Source organism: Myotis yumanensis, unplaced genomic scaffold, assembly GCF_028538775.1.
Source record: "Myotis yumanensis isolate MYYU_CA2020_CCGP unplaced genomic scaffold, mMyoYum1.0.hap1 SCAF_13, whole genome shotgun sequence".
Taxonomy (NCBI): domain Eukaryota; kingdom Metazoa; phylum Chordata; class Mammalia; order Chiroptera; family Vespertilionidae; genus Myotis; species Myotis yumanensis.
Window position 1 is genome coordinate 23,269,765 of NW_027223764.1, and position 13,232 is coordinate 23,282,996.

The following is a 13,232-nucleotide window of genomic DNA, read 5'->3' on the forward strand; positions in this document are numbered from 1 at the left end:
ATATTATCCCAGAGTCTTCAGTTTCCTAGATCTGTATTGTTGTAACACTCTTTTCCCAGAGATTATGATGATTAGCCATATCCAAAAACGCACTACTTTCCATCCAAAGGAGACTCAAGAGGAAAGGAAAAGAGAGTGAATAAGCAGGAAACAGATAGGTTTGGTTCCCTGCTTGCTACAGTTCTTTGGTGACCACAGGGAGGCCTCTGTATTTGGTTGAAAGTGGTCTTTCTAGTTGAAAGCTTTCCATGAATTCTGTATGTCAATCATTATGCTAACACCACTCTTCCTTTCTTTTTTTAAGTTTCCTTTTCAGTTTTATTGAGAAACTAGAGGCTTGAACTCTCTCCAATCCGGGACCCTTGGGGGATGTCCGACTGCTGGTTTAGGCCCAATCCTGGGGAAAGGACCTAACCCGGCAGTTGGACATCCATCTCACAATCCTGGACCTCTGGCTCCTAAACGCTCACCTTCTTGCCTGCCTGGTTGCCCCTACCTGCCCCCCCTCCCCTCATGGCCCTCCAGCCGGCTGGTTGCCCCAAGCAGCCTGCTGTTTAGTTGTTTGGTTGTCCCTCACTAACCCCCCTACCGGCCTGGTCGCCCCATGCAGCCTGCTTGTTCAGTCGTTTGGTTGTCCCTTACTAACCCCCCTGCTGGCCTGGTTGTAGGCAGCCATCTTGTGAAGGCATGATGGTCAATTTGCATATTACCTCTTTATTATCTAGGATAATTAACATGTATAAGGTTAAGGTGTACAGCATGGTGGTTTGATTTGCATATATTGTGAAATTATTACCATAATACATTTAGTGAACATCAATCATCTCATATAAATACAATAAAAAGAAAAAAATTTTCTTATGATGAGAACTATTGGGATCTACTCTATTAACAGCTTCCTTATGTATATCACACAGCAGTGTTAGCTATAGTCATGTTGTACATTACATCCCTAGTACTTACTTATAACTGGAAGTTTGTACCTTTTGACCACCTTCCTTCAATTACCGCTCCCCCAACCTCACCTAACCACAAATTTGACCTCTTTTTCTATGAGATTGGTGGGTTTTTGTTGTTTAAAATTCATTGAAATCTTTTCTCCATTGGGAATTTATAATTGAGCCTTAATTCCTAAGATGATTTTGCTTTTTCTTTCCTGAGTTCTACCATTGGTTGATAAATTTATCTATCATCTATCTATCTATCGCTTTGTTCATTTCTGTTATTGAATTATTAATTTCCGACTTCAGGTGTTTTTTTATATTCCAAATGCTTGTTTTAAGATATTAATCCCATTTGGAATTTTGTGTTTTGTGGTTGTTTTTTGCTAAGAATTTTCTCCAGCTAAGATGCTTTGATTCTCATTTTTTCCTCTCTTAGTGTAGCTTCCTATGGCTTTGTGATGGTTCTTTTTTTTTTTTTTTTTTTAAATATATACTTTATTGATTTTTTACAGAGAGGAAGGAAGAGGGGTAGAGAGTTAGAAACATCGATCAGCTGCTTCCTGCACACTCCCTACTGGGGATGTGCCCGCAACCAAGGTACATGCCCTTGACCAGAATCGAACCTGGGACCCCTCAGTCCGCAAGCCGACGCTCTATCCACTGAGCCAAACTGGTTAGGGCGAGATGGTTCTTTTTATTTCAGGGAGTTAGAGTAATTTACATTCCTAGTTCAAGATCACCCTCTTCTGTCAGTGTTGTGAAGTACAGTTCCTTAGGATGGTTTCATTTTTACATTGGGAGTTGATAATTTTCTAATGTTCTTTTTATTATTTACCTATTTTAGTTTCATAATCTCTTTTCTGATTTAATGATGTTATCTTCTTTTATTTCCTTGAAGATTTTAGACAGAACTTTATTTTAAGTTGGTTTTATATTGTTGTATTTCTGTCACCTCAGGATAAAAAGCTCTCCTTTTTGACTATTTTTATTGTATCAAGTGTGGTTTTTAACTTTTCCTGGAAAGCTCATATTGTGTGGGAATTTTGTTGCATACTTCTCTTACCTGTGAAGCAGTTTCTTAGCTGCCTTAGCCTTGGTCTCATGGGTTGACCAGACTCAACCCAGGCCATGTGTTTGCAGCTCACCTCAGAGCTCTCCATGTCTGGGGTGACACTTCACCTGGTACAGACCAGAAGGGGACTCTGCTGTGGACAGTGGCCCTGAGTAAGTAGTTATTTCTGCCACAATTCTAGATGCATGGATGAAGTTCTATCACCCACTGTTCTTGGGTAGGAAGCCCAGCTCAGGTTCCTGTTACAGAAGGTATTTAACTCCAGCCCTGCTTGCCTGGCTCCAGTCCTACCTTTTGTCCCTGTGCTTTATACTTTGTTCATTGTTTAAATTTTACTCTCAGTTTGAGCTGTTGAGATTTTCTTCTTATATTTTGAAAGAAGCATATAAACATGTATTTTAATGTCATATCTCATTGTTATGGATTTGGGGTACAGGAAAGATTATGAGTGCATTTACTTTGAGAACTTTTTTTAAAAAATTCTTTATTAGTTAAGGTATTACAAATGTGTCCTCATCCCCCCCCCAATTAAATCCCCATCCTCCCCCCCCCCCCCCCCCACTCATGCTCTCATCCCCCTGTTGTCCATGTCCATTGGTTTGGCTTATATGCATGCATACAAGTCCTTTGGTTGATCTCTTCCCCTTGCCCCCTCCCTCCCCTACTTTCCCTCTGGGGATTAATAGTCTGATCGATGTTTCTCTGTCTTTGGATCTGTCCCTGTTCATCAGTCTATGTTGTTCTCTATATTCAACAAATGAGTGAAATCATGAGGTATTTATCTTTCTCTGACTGGCTTATTTCACTTAGCATAGTGCTCTCCAGTTCCATCCATGCTGTTGCAAAAGGCAAGAGTTCCTTCTTTTTTACCACAGCGTAGAATTCCATTGTGTAGATGTACCACAGTTTTTTAATCCACTCATCTGTTGATGGGCACTTAGGCTGTTTCCAAATCTTAGCTATGGTGAATTGTGCTGCTATGAACATAGGAGTGCATATATCCTTTCTGATTGGTGTTTCTGGCTTCTTGGGATATATTCCTAGAAGTGAGATCACTGGGTCAAATGGGAGTTCCATTTTTAGTTTTTTGAGGAAGCTCCATACTGTTCTCCACAGTGGCTGCACCGGTCTGCATTCCCACCAGCAGTGCAGAAGGGTTCCTTTTTCTCCACATCCTCTCCAGCACTTGTTGTTTGTTGATTTGTTGATGATAGCCATTCTGACAGGTGTGAGATGATACCGCATTGTCGTTTTGATTTGCATCTCTCATATAATTAGTGACTTTGAGCATGTTTTCATATGTCTTTCGGCCTTCTGTATGTCCTCTTTCGAAAAGTGTCTATCTAGGTCCGTTGCCCATTTTTTGATTGGATTGTTTATCATTCTATTGTTAAGTTGCATGAGTTCCCTGTAAATGTTGGAGATTAAATCCTTATTGGTGATATCATTGGCAAATATGTTCTCCCATGCAGTGGGTCTTCTTGTTGTTTTGTTGATGGTTTCCTTTGCTGTGCAAAAGCTTTTTATTTTGATGTAGTCCCATTTGTTTATTTTCTCTTTAGTTTCCATTGCCCTAGGAGCAGTATCAGAGAAGAAATTCCTTTGGCATATGTTTGCGATTTCACTGCCTGCGGATTCCTCTAGTATTTTTAGGTTTCCCGTCTTACATTTAAGTCTTTTATCCGTTTTGAGTTTATTTTTGTGTATGGTGTGAGTTGGTGGTCTAGTTTCATCCTTTTACATGTATCTGTCCAATTTTCCCAACACCATTTATTGAAGAGACTGTCTTGACTCCATTTATGCTCTTGCCTTACTTTGATTCCTTTATCCAGAGGCTTTCATGCCTTTTAAAAAGTGAGAATGGCAATATGTGTATGAATTCACAGAAAATACCCTTTGATCCAGTAATTCTGCATCTGGAAGTCTTACTTAAGGAAGGGAAAGAAGCTTTATGCACAAGGTAATTATTTTTGGTTATAAAAATCTGCATATATTGGAAATATTTCCCAACAGCAGGGAAATATTTCATAAACATAACTACTCAATGTAATATTGTGCATCTACTAAAAATAATAATTTTTAAAATGTATAATATAAATGTGCTTATTACAATGCAAGAGAGGAAATTGTCCTTAACCATTTGTTGTTGTTGTTGTATTATACAAGTGTGCTTAAAAAAGAAAAGAACAGAAAGGGGTTCCCAGAGGCTGAATTTCAGCGACTGAGGAATGGAGTGAGCTTTGCGGGTGGAGGAAAATTCACAGAGCATTTTGAGTTTTGTTTTAAATGTAACAGGAGAGCAAAGGTAGGTTTTAAACAGAATGTTATGATCTGATCAAAGTTTTAAGGAGCTCTGTGAACCAATTTCTTGCCTTGTTTCTAGTCTTTTCTACAGTGTTAGTTAGATTGTGGCTGGAGTCAGGAGTTGGGGGCCATCAAAGAACAAACACCATTAGCACCCACCAGGTACTGAACCACAGACATTTGATTCATTTTATAAAATGCTTCTTTGAAATGTTACAGTGACAGGATTTATTGACATCTGTCACTTAATTAGTGAATGCTTTAGGAATCGTGCATCAATCATAGGTAAGAGCCCTAAAAAGTGCCAGCAAGGAGCTTAGAGGTGGGGGTCAATTCACGGGTGAGGCTGGAGGGGTGACATAATACACAGTCAGTTCCCAGGAAAAGTCTGTCTGAGGTTGAAGGAACCAGAGAGGTTTGGATTGATTGTATGTGGCTTTGTTCTGACTTGATTTTTTGAAGACATATTGTAGGGAATAGTTAGGGAGTGTCCTACAATAGTGAGGAGAGAGGGGAGCAAGAAGGATGGAATGTGGATAGGTAATTAGAAACCAACCATTTGGGGTTCTGATCCTCCCTCCCTCCCTCCCTTCCTTCCTTCTGCCTTTCCCTTTTCTCCTTTCTGTTTTTAATATATAAGGCAGTGATGGCGAACCTTTTGAGCTCGGCGTGTCAGCATTTTGAAAAACCCTAACTTAACTCTGGTGCCGCGTCACATATAGAAATTTTTTGATATTTGCAACCATAGTAAAACAAAGACTTATATTTTTGATATTTATTTTATATATTTAAATGCCATTTAACAAAAATCAACCAAAAAAAATGAGTTCGCGTGTCACCTCTGACACGCGTGTCATAGGTTCGCCATCACTGATATAGGGGATGAGAAAAACAAGAAGATATTTAATCAGTGGATACCACCTTATTACGGTTGTCATGGAACAAACATACTAAAATGTTAATTTTGACATTCAAAATTAACTGGGGGTCTGGTATTTTTATTTGCTGAGTCTGGCCACCCTGCCTCTATGGCTCTGGTTTTGCCATTCCAGCTCTCTACTCTCCAGTTAGACAGCTGCCACCAGGAGGCAGCTGGGTGCTGTGCTCACTCAGATGAAGGCCTCTCTGGGCTTGTAGGTTGCTCAGAGTCTGTCTTCCTTCCTCTTCCAACCCTCCCCAGCCCACCCCTAACTAAACCACAGCTTTCCACTGCTCACTTGTAATCTTGCTTTGTTAAAATAGCTGAACTCTAAAGAAGCATTTAACACACTTTCAAAATGTAAAAAGAATATGCAACAACATGCTTCCTGCCTTCCTAGTTAATTACAGTCATAAACCAATTTTCTTCCCTTAAAAACCTGAATTTGGCTTAGAAGATTCACAGTTTCTGTCACTCACTCCCTTGATCTGGGTGTCCCCTCCCCTCCCTGCATTCCTTCCTGCCCTCTCTCCAGTAGGCTTTTTGCTCCCTCTCTCCCACCCCTTCCTTTCTCAGCTTGTCACCATGGTTACATGGGGACCTTTTTCTGTGGTGCCCTATTCTATAGTCTGCTTCTGAGGTAATTTTCCCAGTGAATTCCTACTCTTCTCTGCCCTTATCCTCCTTCAATGAAGAGAAAAAAATCGAGAGAGAGAGAGAGAGAGAGAGAGAGAGAGAGAGAGAAGTACATCCCAGCATCTCAGATATCAAAATTTTTTTTATCTGTGGCCAGGAGACTTTCTCCAGTTACCTCTTCTTTTTGTTCTTCTTTAGGCAAGCCATTCCTGACCCCATGCCTCTTGCTCTGGTGTCAACCTAAATCCACATTCAGCAGTTAACGAAGCACCCTTTGGCCTTGCAGCTATAATAACACTAAGCAACTGTTTTCTTCTTTAAATGCCTCCAATTCTGGGATTGAAAAGGGTCCCTTTGGGACAGAAAAAAAGAACTGAGCCAAGAATATGGTTATGTCACATGGGGAAGACATCAACTTAGAAAACATCAGCCCGATGAGTCCCTGCTGCAGTGAGAGGTTTCAGAGGACAGGGTGGGGTGCAAAAATAATTCTCCTCTCACATTTCTGAGTTCTTACCACAGGGCTAGTCATCCAATTAATAGAGACAGATTCACAAGAGAAAATGATCAAAATGTATTAAAGATGTACATGCAGGGGTGGGAGTAGGGTGCCATAGGAATATGACCTGAAAGCGCATTGGGCTTATATGCCTTCTGGCGCTAAGAAGGAGGGATGTGGTTTGGGACTTCAAAGGCAATTCACATGGAGACAGAAAAGCAATTGTTTGGTAAATAAATGTTTGCCTGACCATCTGTAACAAGGGGACACACAGAGGACTTAGACCAAAGGGCTAGGTTCCTCCCTGTCTAGCACATGTGAGTGCATATTAAACTATAGTTACCTGTGATGATATCTCCCTTCCTGGAGCACGTCCTCTATCTAAATTCCTTTTAGGCAGTTGTGGGGGAGATCAAAAGTTTTTTTCTGAATATTTCTTCTCCTAAAAATAACCAGCTTAAAAGAATAAATATCACATGAAGGCATGTGCTGGGGTGTGGGAGTGGCTGGGGAGAGGTCAATGGGAGAAAAAGGAGACGTGTGTAATACTTTCAACAATAAAGAATTTAAATTAAAATAAAAAGAATCAGTATCCCAAAGAGGCATATTTTGGGGTGGCAAACTCTTCTCCCCTCAGCAGACTGGAGCCATGTAATGATATGTTAAAGCCAAAGGCACCCAGAAGAAGAAAATTTCCAAGAGAGATGGAGTGGAAATGACTCCAATATTTTTGAAATAGCAAAAATTATTGCAGAAAGCTTTAGGTATAATAACATGGAAGCAAAGATCATAAACAATAGAATTTTGACAAATACTTGGCTTTTGTTTTGCTTGATTCTGTGAATTAGATAATGTTTCATGATCTTCCTGAGCTACAGGATAACCTACTCAAATTATGCAAATACCCATTCAAAAGAAGAGTCAGAATTATGTTAGTCTCCTCTATAATTCTAGATTCATGGGCTCCATTATCAAAGAAGACTTGCATCAAATGAACACAATCAAGCAAGCTTTTTTTTTTTTTAATGTCATGGACTGTAACCCACAGAAACACTTTCTTAGAGTCCTCGTGTCCTCGCCCACTCACTTCCCTTACACAGCTGCTTCTGGGCCTCTCTTAAAAAACGCAGATTTGAACAGCTTTCATCAACCTAGTTTGTGAGTTTCTTTGTGTACCTTCCTCCCAATTCTGCTTCATGGGAGTCCCCCAAACAAGAGTCTTCTGGGAGGACAGTGGGAAAGGGAGAAACTGAGTAGGTAACAGCAGAACCTTCTTTAGCTTTTAGGGCTAGGGGAAGAGCTAAGAATACCATGACAGCAGCAATTTTGCCTTGTTAGACTTAATATTTTTTATAACGAAGTTAGATAACCTTGAGCATCTGAGCGTTTGCGCAGACCCATTAGGATGGTCATTTCAACCAGCAATAACTCTGAGTGGTACTCTGTACTTGACCCTACACACATAGCTCAGTGAGTCTTGCTGTTTTCAAAGGCAGTAAAATTCAACTACAGTCATCTCTGGTTTAACCAAAGAAGAAAGGGAAGCAATTAATGTGGTATGAAGCAGACCCTCTCTTTGTATGTACCACCAACCTTGCATTGTTCACCATCACCTGATTGAGAACACTGATCTTCCAGAGAAGGGATGGGAGGCAGGACATCTAGTGGGAAGATGAGAGCGAAGTGTTTGTATTGCCCCCTCTTTGTTGGGGAGGTGGTAGGCATTTGTGACACAAGAGACCCAGTGGTAAATCTGCTGGGGCATGCAGGGAAGGATGGGCAGTTGTTCCAGGCTGGACTTAATTAATTGTTTATATCTTGGGTGAGTCATTGGGAGTCTATGTTCTAGTGTTCAGCTGTGCATGATTCAAATTGCTATTCTGACTGTCCCTCTTAGGATGACCTGGCTTTGAAGGATTAACCCAGTCTCTCAGGAGGCAAGCCAGTGGACTGGTTTCAGGGAAGAACAGAGAAAGTCTATTTGGAATACCAAAGCAAGATGCTAGTACTAAATATTTCCGTCAGTTTCACACGCTTCCTCTGGCCCCTGCTGCCTTCCTCATCTGGCAGACGTAGGACTTTGGCAAAGCTTATTTAGCAAGACTTTAATCATCATTACAGTTCTTGAACCTTGGTAGCCCTTGGCCTTTGTTATTGGAATGTCTAGAACAGCCTTGCTGGCCATTCTCTGGGAAGGACATCTCTTTCCCCAAACATCCTTTTCCATTTTAGCTGTACCTTTTCTGGGGACCAGCCTCCCCCACCCCCCGGATTCATATCTCCTGGAACACAGATATCCATAGCAGCTGCCACATTGTGGGTCACTGGGGCCACCTGCAGTGGCAGCATGGTTCTGCTGCCCTCTGCTGGCCACAGTGGGCTTGTTCTTCCTGTTAGCCATTGGGTCATGTCCCCCTCCCCAAAAGGCTGCAATTCCTATCCCCTAACTCCCCTTCCTCAACAGTCCTTAGCAGGTACCAAACCCTCTTATTATTAAGGACTGGGGCATGAGACCATGATGCAGCTTCCAGGTAGAGTTTATCTAACATGCTCAGGTGAATGATTCTGGCACACATCATAATGGATAATGGGTTATTTCTGGGAAGGGCCCTGAAATATGGTCAGAAAATGTCTGAGCTCATCAGCTATGCCCTGACTCTCATTTGATTTGTTGTCAAACGATGATATGGCTTGACCTTGTCCCCACATATTGTGATAGTCCTATTAGGGGGCTTCTAAACACAAAGCCACTAGCTATAGCATAATAATAATTATTGTTATGATTCATCAGCTACCGCATCCTTGATGTGGTAGCTGAGCATTGCAGAAATCTCAAATATCAGCATTAGGTTGACCCTTTAAACTGAAAGTGAAGAAGAGATTTGGAAAGATGCTGATGGAGATGAAATCAGATACCCTGGAGATAAAAGAGACTAGGTTTATATACCCCAACATGCTGGGTCATTAGGGACCATAATATATGCCAAATTTTATTTTATAATATAGATCTCCTCTGAGTCTGGGGCCGGCCCCTCTGGCCCTTCAAACACTCCGATGCAGGCTGGCAGTGCAGTGTCTGAGATGCACTTTTGGGAGGATACACCTACCACTTTGCCATGGAAGAGCCTTTTAGCAAATGCGTGTGTTTACTGGTAAAAGTGGTCTACACTTTGCTCTCACACCAGTCTAAATATTATAAACATCTGCCCATATCATTGATGACTACAAGGCTTATTGGCCTCAGATTAGGAGGATGAGACAGCAAAATCCTTATCAAACCAACAGTGGCATCTTTAAGATAACTAGAATGCGGTGGAGAGGGAGCTTAATCCCTTTTAATCTCTATTTGGGGAAAAAGTCCCTTTAAAAAGTTATCCAGCCCTGACCATTGTGGCTCAGTTGGTTGAGTGTTGTCCCATGCACTGAGAGATCATTGATTCTATTCCTGGTCAGGGCACATGCCCGGGGTTGTGGACTCAATCTCCAGTAGGGGGTGTCCAAGAGGCAGCTGATCGATGTATCTCTCTCAATGTTTCTCTATCTCTCTCTCCTTTTCTCACTCAAATCAATAAAAACATATTTTAAAAAATAGATAAAAAGTATCCAAGCATTATATGAAAATATATTTTTAAATCAAGTAAAGGAATTCCATTAAAAATAGTAGCATCCAGTATAGGCTTTGCCATGGCTCTCTTTCCCTTTGATGTAGTTACTTAGTAATGTCCCATATAGTGGCTAGGCCATCATTGTGTACATCAGTGTATAAAGATGGTGATGCTTTGAAACAGTGCTTTCAATAGCATAAGAAATGTCTTTGTTATATTTTTTAAATATATTTTATTGATTTTTCACAGAGCGGAAGGGAGAGAGACAGAGAGTCAGAAACATCGATGAGAGAGAAACATCGATCAGCAGAGAAACATTGATCAGCTGCCTCCTGCACACTCCCCACTGGGGACACGCCCGCAGCCAAGGTACATGCCCTTGACCGGAATCGAACCTGGGACCCTTGAGTCCTCAGGCCGACGCTCTATCCACTGAGCCAAACCGGTCAGGGCGTCTTTGTTATTTTAAACTATTCATACTGGAGCACTACCAAAGGGTTACCAAATAACCCAGCCTATCTTGACTGACACAATCAATGTAAATATAGTGGTCAATTCCTAGGGCACTGATTTCAGATAGACATGGGTTTGAATCCTGGCTCTGCTATCGATTAGCAACATGCCACGAGTAGACTTCGGAACCTCTCTGAACTTCAGTTCCTTCTCTAGAATATAGTGGTAATAATAACATCATTGCAAGGGTTGAATGACTAAATACATGTAAAATATTCAGCACATGTCCTGCACATAGTAAGTGCTCAATAAATCATAGCTATTACTATTGCCTTCAATCACTAACAGTGTCTTTGGCCTATTAAACATAAGTATGCAGGCCATGTAAAGGCAGGCAATGTGTGTGAGCCAGTAGAGTTATTAAAATAGATGGAATACTATCTTTTAGAAGATGTAGAAAGGAATTAAGTTCTTCAAGCTTTGTGATGAAAATAAGTGCACATATGTCTATTTTGTGATAGTGGAGGTGAAGGGGTTTTTATAGCTGGTCTTTTAAAATAGTATCTTGGCTGTTCACACTCCATTCAGTGAATAAGCCCTCTTTACTGAACCTTGGTGGATTCTGTGCTAAAAATATTCCATTTCCATTTGGTATAGTGAAATGTCATATCCATTAAACACCAACATACCAAATGCTGCTGGCAGATCCTCAACGCAGTAAACCCAAGTCAACAGGGAATTGTGATAATCCTCGACTTGTTCATATTTAACATCTCAGCAGATTATTCTGAAGGATTATCTAGGCTTAATTGTTATCACAGAGATACTTTAGAATTATAAAAATAAAGAACTCATGTACTGCAACCAACTCATTTTTAAAGAAAGGAAAGTGTGGCCCAGGCACTGAGAGTGCCTTTTCAAGGTCACACAGCTATAAAGGTGGTTTTACTGGCCCAAGATCTCCAAACTCCCAAGCTAATGTTTTGTTCCTTTTATAACAGAGAGTTACAGAATTTTCAGAGCTGAAAGGACCTTTAGGATGACCTAACCCAGTCCCAATATCTTACAGGGAAAACTGAGGCCAAAAATACCCACCTCAAATGTCTTGTCCAGGGTAATACTTAAAGCTTGCATATTTCAGAGCTTTTGGCTAACTTTTGTTCCCATAGGCTTGGTGCTCTTGACATTCTGCTGGTCTGTCCACTGTGGTTATTTAGAGCAGGGACCCCTAAATCCCTGTCAGTGGACTGGTGATAGGCTGTCAATACCAGAATTACCTAAGGGATGTTTTAAAAAAAAACTTCCCAGGTCCCTTTTTTTTTTTTTAAATATGTTTTTATTGATTTCAGAGAAAGGGAGAGGGAGAGAAGGATAGAAACATCAATGATGAGAGAAAATCATTGATGGGCTGCCTCCTGCTACCTCTTACTGGGGACTGAGCCTGAAACCCAGGCATGTGCCCTGACTGGGAATCAAATGGTGACCTCCTGGTTCATGGGTCGACACTCAACCACTGAACCATACTGGCAGGGCCCGGGTCCCATTCTTTGAAGATTCAGTTTTCGTAGGTCTCAGATGGGATCTCCGGAATCTGTGGTTTGCTTTCTAGTTGATTCTGGGGAACACCCAGATTGGAGAACCATTGTTAACAGAAGTCAGTGTTTCATGTGCTACTTTGCTGAGATTGGCCTATGATGATTTTCAGTTAATGGCTAGATACCTGCTGGAAAGCTAAGTCAGGAAAAGTCCTGGGCCACTAAGGAGCTTCTAAGATTTTAATCTGCAAAGCCAAGCTCAAGGTGGTAAAAGCAAGGAGAGAGCTGCCCTGGCCAGATGGAGATTGATCAGAAAGGGCAACACATCTAGGGGAACAGGCAGTGATCTAGGAACTCTTGGCCTCATCCCCCAGCACAGGGGCACTCACTCCAAATTCGCAGCTAGACTTCACTTGGCAGAACATCATTTTGAAACAAAGGATATCAATTTAAGTATTTTAAAACAGAATATTTGAGAGAACACCATTAAAAAATGTAAGTATATAGAAGTTGTAAGAGTGAATCATCATGAATAACAGAGAAAGATGGGAGATTATATTTTGTCAAGTTTTGCAAAATAAGAGCTGGAAAGGCTTTTCAAAACCTTTTAGTGACACATCTGAGGGTGTGGCCTCTTCCTTGGTAACTGACTTTCTAAGTAGAGGTTATCATGTAGAGGTTGCTGATGACTGCTGTTTTTCCTGTCCAGCAGTCTTTTCTTCTTTTAAATAGCACTCCAATTTTACTTTAGGGAATCACCCTTACCTCACTCTCATTCCACCTTGGTTCTCATCCATGGGTTCCAGGGTGGGCACATGACCCAAGCTTGGCCAATCAGAGCCTTCTATCCTTTGCCAAAGCAATTGCTTCAGGGACAAGCACTGGGCCATGAGCACCAGCCTTGAACTTTTGCGAGGACTACGGGGAAAGAGGCACTGTGTTTCTAAACTGGCAAGATGTAATGTTGGAGCTGCTGGTGGGTATCTCTGCACTGTGAAAGGAGAGACTGACTTACAAAGAAGGCAATGTAGAGGAAAATAGAGCCAAGAGAAAGACAGATTCAGAAAGTATCACCTGAGTATCTGGTCCAAGTATTTCTGAAGCTTGGCTCATATTCATGTTTTAACTAGCTTGGTTGGATTTCAGCAACTTACACCCAAATGTCTCCTCATTTAATATGACTTTGCTGAAATTGCTTCATTTTATCATTCAGGGATAATATTCTGGCTTTTTATATCCAAAAGCCAGACAGAATATTAGCACTT